This window comes from Corythoichthys intestinalis, chromosome 4 (genome assembly GCF_030265065.1).
Source record: "Corythoichthys intestinalis isolate RoL2023-P3 chromosome 4, ASM3026506v1, whole genome shotgun sequence".
In the NCBI taxonomy this organism is placed as follows: domain Eukaryota; kingdom Metazoa; phylum Chordata; class Actinopteri; order Syngnathiformes; family Syngnathidae; genus Corythoichthys; species Corythoichthys intestinalis.
The window spans coordinates 32,744,482-32,751,616 of NC_080398.1; positions in this window are offsets into that span (position 1 = coordinate 32,744,482).

Sequence of the window (7,135 nt, forward strand, 5' to 3'; positions counted from 1 at the left end):
TGTTAATGCCATCTTGTTGATTTATTGTTGTAATAAACAAATACAGTACTTGTGTACCGTATGTTGAATGTATATATCCATCTTGTGTCTTATCTTTCCATTCCAACAATAATTTACAGAAAAATATGGCATATTTTATAGATGGTTTGAATTGCGATTAATTACGATTAATTACAATCAATTAATTTTTAAGCTGTAATTAACTCGATTAAAATTTTTAAAAGTTTGACAGCCCTAATATATATGTATGTATGTGTATATATATATATATATATATATACGCACATTTTTTTTTTTTTTTTTTTAATTCAGTGAAAGCAGCGGAGAGAAACGACTCGTGAGATGTCCGCGTAATCTCCGTGTCAGTCGACCCTGGAAAATTCTTTAATATACAAGAGTATGACATTTCAAAAAGCACCATTTTTAATATACTGGAGACCTTTTATATATTGTTTATATATCGTATAAACCGTTTTGGTCCCAAGACAGAGCCTTGAGGTACGCCACATGTAACTTCAAGTTTTTCCGACCTTTTCCCACCAATTGTCACATACTGATATCTTTTAAACAGATAACTACGTATCCAGTCTAGAGCTGTACCTCTAATTCCCAGTCTTTTATAGAAAAATCTTTTTTCTGCTAGCATTTATAAGAGACTTAGTCATCCAAGGTTTATTTTGAGCATTATGTTTTCTGTGAATTAACTTTATAGGACAATGTTTATCATATAGTTGTTCTAGTTTTTTTTTTTTTTTTTTTTTTTTTTTTTTTTATAAACCAGCCATATGCTGCATTCACATCCCTTACATGATAGACACAATCACAGTTTTGATTTAATAAGTCATTTTTTAATTCAGTGACATTTTGCTCAGATCTAGTCTCCTATAAATTGTTTGAGGTTGACTTGTGTTATTTGAGTGCAGAATATAGTTAGTGAAAATTGGTAGGTGGTCAGTGACATCATTTATTAATATACGACTTTGGGTATGGTGGGTGTTCCCCACCTCCTCTACATTGACGTCTTTTTACATTACTCACAGTGGCTGCTGCTGGCCGAAAAAAACCCTTACAATATCCTTCCTCTTTAAGAGGGGGTGGAAGAGGCAGCATGTTGTCGACATGTATTTCTGTCGGGGTGTACCTGCGCGTGTGTATCGGGGGTGGGTCAAGTCATCAGCTAATCAAAGGTGCGTTTGGGGGCGAGGACCGGCGCATTCAGCAAGTGAAAAGGGGTAAATGTAAGTTTGAACATAGTAAAAATAATTCAATTCTATCCTTACAACAGACATGTCCAAAGTGCGGCCCGGGGGCCAAATGCGGCCCATGGTCAAATCTCATCCGGCCCCCAGCCTGTGTCATAAAATCAATAATGTCTGGCCCGCACACAGAACTAATAAATTGGTCAGCAGTACTGCTACCAGCATATGAAGTAGCTTACACACTAAATGCTGCTCCTCATTTACCCACGAAAAGGCAGCAGCACTCTAAGCAACATTACCCCGCGTGACCCTTTACTCCCAATTTTCTAAAATGGCGACAATCAACAAAAAAAAAAAAGAAAGTTGAGTGAGATGGCCGACGCCTCAAGGATAGGTGGAATTTGGACTATTTCTTCACTAAAATACGCAAAAACTGTGTCTGCCTCATTTGCAAAGAGACAGTCGCTGTTTTTAAAGAGTTCGATGTGAGGCGATATTACTAAACAAGACAAGCTGACATGTATGACAAGATTACAGGGAACATACGTAGCGAGAAATTGAAGCAACTTAAAGCTAGTTTAATTTTACAGCAGCAGTATTTCGCAAGAGCCCAAGAGATGAAAGAGAACGCCACAAAGGCTCGTTGCAAGATTTTGTGGAAATTATTAATTAAAAGAAATAATAAAGCAAATGTGATACACAGAATGGCTTGCTAAAATTTGCATAAATATATTGTTCTACGTAAAGGATGTCAGCCAAGGTCGGCCCCCCACATTTTTACCACACCGATTCTGGCCCCCTTTGCAAAAAGTTTGGACACCCCTGCCTTACAACATATGGGAAGACAATCTAAATTATCTGTATAACTGAACTCATTATACAGGGTGATTCAAAAAGAATGTGCTGAAACCAGTGCGGTATATTTAAAAAATAGATTTAAAAAAAAAAAACAATAACTAGCGAGACACAAACATTGTATGTAACTTTTTGGAACTTTGTAGGTAACATGTAAGTTTTTATTTCATGCTTTACAAGTGCTCAATGTCCACGACCAGCGGCACGGACAACATCAAGCCGATATGACTTTTAATTTGTTAAAATTACTTACTTGTTAAAAAGACTTTTAATTCTTATTAAATTATTAACTAATTTTAATTCATTTGATCAATCCATTAATTCATAATTCAGTCTATTACAATGATTTTAAAATGAATACATGCGTGATGATTTTGGCACATTCTTTTTGAATCTCCCTGTATAATGCATATAAGGTTGCTTAACACTGGAAGTCCCGTTTTTTTTGTTTTTTTTACCCTGGCTATAAAGAAATACCAGAAAGGCGTCAAATGTCCCTGATACCAAACTGACTACTGGGCTTTGTCAAACAATAGACCATTCAAAGAAGCAATCAAGCAGGCCACTCCCCTAGACACTCCTGTGGATTCGCTGCCTAGGTGTGAAGGGGGGGGGGTTCACTCTGGATAGCTGTCATTAACATCTTGAATAAAAGAGACACGGGTGGACTTCTTAGTGGGTCTTGCAAAGGAATTGGCTCACTGTCGTGTGGGCGCAAAGAAGGCACAGAAGGAAAAAATTCTTTTGCAACAATCTACAACACCTAGTGCTGGGGAAAGGGCGAAGTATCATATGTCACCACATAAAAAATGTTTTTTTTAAATTTTTATTATTATTACACCGTCCCTTGTACTGTAGCCAAACTGCAGCTTTTGGAAGATGTAGAAATGTTGTCCCCCCGATTGCCTGCCTGAGCGGTCCACTGCCCGACAAGCAACAACTGTTTTGTCCAGCTGGACAAGCCTATTCGCAAGCGGCAGAGAAAATGACCTCTAAAGGTGTTCATTGCCTCAGACAACCATCCAATGGCACCTTTCTGTCTCAATACAGTTTACACACACATACAGTATATGTGAGACATACTGTAAGTCTGAACACAGTGTGGTTCCATACATGAAGTTTACAAAAAAAAAAACCTGACTAGTATGTTCCATTTGGTTTACACAGAGGGTAAAACTGGAAGACTTAAAGGGACAAGTAGACACTTAAAAAGAAAAGTTACATCCTGTCAGTAGTTTGGTCTATTTTATGGTGGCTTTTTCACCACAACCTGTCTTCTGGGCTTGAAAGTGACAACAGGCCAGCTAGAATAACACCAGTTTACCCTCCCCCCCATCAGCCAGGGCATCCCTGCCCTGCAAACACTCAAGATGCTAACTGGAGCAATCCAACCCTGTGGTTTTGCGAGTATGAACGGGAATGACTAATGAGGACCATAGTGCTCACAAAATATATGCTGATTAGGGTCAGATGATCCTTCTCTGGTTACAAAAGTGATTTGTATCAACTGAACCACCCTTGGTAGTTTAAAGGTTGGTGGAGACAACTTGAGCATCCTGAAAAGTTGGTGGTGTTATGTCCCTACCATCCCTATGCACAGTGGCGGACTTGGCAATTTTGGGGCCTAATGCGAACATATCCAGGGGCCCTCTTCATGGGTCAGCGGTTAAAAAGGTGAAAAGGGTGTGGAGGTTAGTCAGCTGACTAGTTTTACGATTAGTCGACTAATGTAATAATTTTCTTTTCTTTTCTTTTTTTTTTTTACTAATTTAGCAATGACATTTTTGTAGATGCTAATTAATTCACAAAACTATTTTGGAACACTTAAATTCTTTATTAAAGTACAAATAATCATGTAAATAACAATAAGTAATCACAAATAAACAATGAGGTTAAATGCTGATAGCATTTACGAGTGCAAATGAATGGAAAGTAAACAGATTCAGAACACTGACTTTGCCTTTCCAACATTATTCAAAACAATTCTTTAAAAAAATTCTAGCATTATCATTATAGTATACTACTATATAATAATTATAATAATTATTCATTGCCAATCATATTTGTCATAAAGACTGTCATTTGAAAGCTATTCTTAATGTAGAATCTGTATTCTGTAGTATTTACTCTACATATTATAATATTAATTCTGAAGTATGTGGGATTAACTCCAGAAATCGTTATTTATGTGACGAACATGATGTGCTTTTATTTAGGAATGTTCACCGGAGATACGTTCGCTAAACCGCTAACCTCCGTAAAAAACATTCTTCCTCATTGCTTGTGGTGTCACTAATAGATTTAATTTTTTTTTTTTTTTTTATTAGCAAATGCTGTTAACCAGCTGTTGAGTGTTATTGTATGACTGATTGGAACTGTACTGCATTGTTTTGCCACAGGGTGTGCTGTCGTGTATTTTATGTTCGGTGTGAAGAGGAAGAAAGTTAAAAGAGGCATTAGCGGCCTGTTCTCAACGACAACTTCACTGCACTTTGGCTCACGTGGAGAGCACGTTCGGTCATGTGTTTGAAATAAACGATAGCGGACGTGCAAAGTAGCAAGTGAACTGTAAAAATAGCGAGCTTAGTGGCGTGAAAAACGCGGGAGAGCTTAGTGAAGCTAACGAACAGCTAAGCGATGCTAAACGGAGCTAAGGGAATGTGACGCACACAAAAAAAAGTGTGTTCACAAATATTGTAATCTAATATTTTAATATTATTTCTGGGAAAATTGTATACAAATATCTGTATGTGAAATTCACCCTGAAATCTAATTTGAAAAGGGAAAAAAGTAAGTAGGAACAAAAGAGCGGAACCATAAAGTCAAAAAGAGGTTGAATTGATTCACAGTGACGTGGGGGAACTCGCTCACCTCCTCCCTTCAGAGGAAATTTGGGAAGACAGCAGACTGGTCCGTGTCTTCTTTTCCTTACCTGCTTTGCCTGTGCTTTTCAGGTTAGTAACGTTTGGAACGAACTTCCACCTTTATTTTGGGACTCAGTAACACTTAAAGAAATTAGGGTGTTCAATTTAGGCCATAAAGAATTGTGTTTTTTTTTTTTTTTTTTTTTTGCGAACTAGTAGCAAATTCATGCGCTAACGTTAGCTACGCGCGAGCTAACAGCTAACGGCCAGTGGTGAACTGAATATGATACAGCTAGCTAACTATATTTCTACCCCCGACTTCAATTCTTCAGAACGATCTTAATGTGTGCAATGTGCATGTGTTGATATGTTATGTGAAAAAAAGGACAATTGTTGTTACTGTCATTGTCCATAGAAAAACAAAGAAAACTTCCCAGCATAACGCCTTTCAGGAAAAGTGTGTTTTACCTACCTCATTTGGTTTTGTGATATGTTACCACAATGGACCATTTCAGTATGAGTAGAAATACAGCACTTGGATGATAACGATATTTTATGTTTTGAGCAATTTAGAAATTAGATGAAAATAATTTTCATTTTTGACATGCACTTTAAAAGTGAAAATTTTGCAATAAAGAGAGGAAATTTGGGAAGAGCAGACTGGTTCGTGTCTTCTTTTCCTTACCTGCTTTGCCTGTGCTTTTCAGACACTGCAAACAAATCTTTTTGTTATCCGCGATTCCAAGTTTTTGGGACCCGTAACAGGAAGCTAACCGGTGCTAGATTAAGCTAAACGACTGATACTCTGTTCGTTGTCGTGGAACAGCCCATTGTAGTGCGTGTGTGTGGGGGAGAGAATATAAATACAGCATTCAAATGTCTTTCTTTTTTGTTTTGTTATTTGTTTGTTTGGTATGCTGACATAATTATACATGACGAATAGTTGGGGGTGCTGCTGGCTCTGGTGGCCCAAGCCCTTGCTCGTTGGGACAAGGGCAGCTGGTTGTGGGCCCCCTACTGGTTGGGGGCCTAAGGCGATCGCCTACTTCGCCTGAATAGTAGATCCGCCTATGCCTATGCAAACCTACGCCCTTGGTTCAGGCATATGTGAAAGGGGCTTTAGTATGTTGGTAGTATAATGATCGAGCTGCCTGCTAGATCACTATGGTGAGCACACCAGAAGATTTTGGGAGTTGAGGGACTTATAGATTCGTGGGATTACTTTTAAACTGAGTTGAGTGAGTTTAGGGAGTTTGTGGGATTACTTTTCAGTTTAGCTGTGTGAGTTGGTTGGGGAGGTCGTTCAAGTAGAGCACAGGTGTCAAAATCATTGCTCATAGGCTACCGTAGATCTAGCTCGCCACATCATTTTGTGTAGTCCACCAAAGCAAATCATGTTTCTCGCTTAAATACCAAAAATTTTAGATTGTGGTCAATAGGTGTTTTCAATAACAATTCCCCTCTTTTGCTAACTACCAGATTCAGAATATTTATTGTCATTGTTGCAAAAAGCACAACGAAACTTTGTTTGGAGCATCCATACAACTGAGTTGGTAAAGTGCAAAACCCATATAATAAATACCCTTAAGTACTGAAGGAATTTAGTCCTCCCAGCCCAAACCCCACGGGGAGGCCGGCAACAGATCGGAAATGTGCTCCGCCGCTCGACGCCCCCGCAGAGCCAGGCCAGGAGGAAGCCAAACTCCGCGCGTTCCTGTGTTAACCCTTTGCACACTGACTCCATGTTTCAAAAGCTTGAAGAACACTCGCCGAAAACAGGTTGACAATTTATTCGTCGACAATGGTAAAAAACAAGGCAAAAACAGACGACGGAGGGACAATTCTGGATCCAAAACAAGGCTACATGTTTCCGAGCAGAAGAAATCTGTCTTATCTCAGTGTCCAGTCTTTTTGAAGTCTTTGCTGACGCGGGTCTTGTCGAAGGCGTTTCTGGGCGTTGCTTTTGGGCCGCCCCCGCTGTGGCCGGTTTTGGGCGGCTTAGGTTCGTGCGCGGATTGGGACGCCCGCTATCAACTTTGCTGCCCAGGCTGGTTGTACTTGTTTTAGGACAAAGCGCTTTGTCCTTGGAGTTTGCTGGGAGAGCAGATTACCCGAGTTGGTGCGTCACTCTTGTGATAAGACGGCATTGTGTATCTCTTCTATTTCTTCTCATTAAACTATGGTGTGCTATTTATTTTATATTAGTAGTGTAGTCCT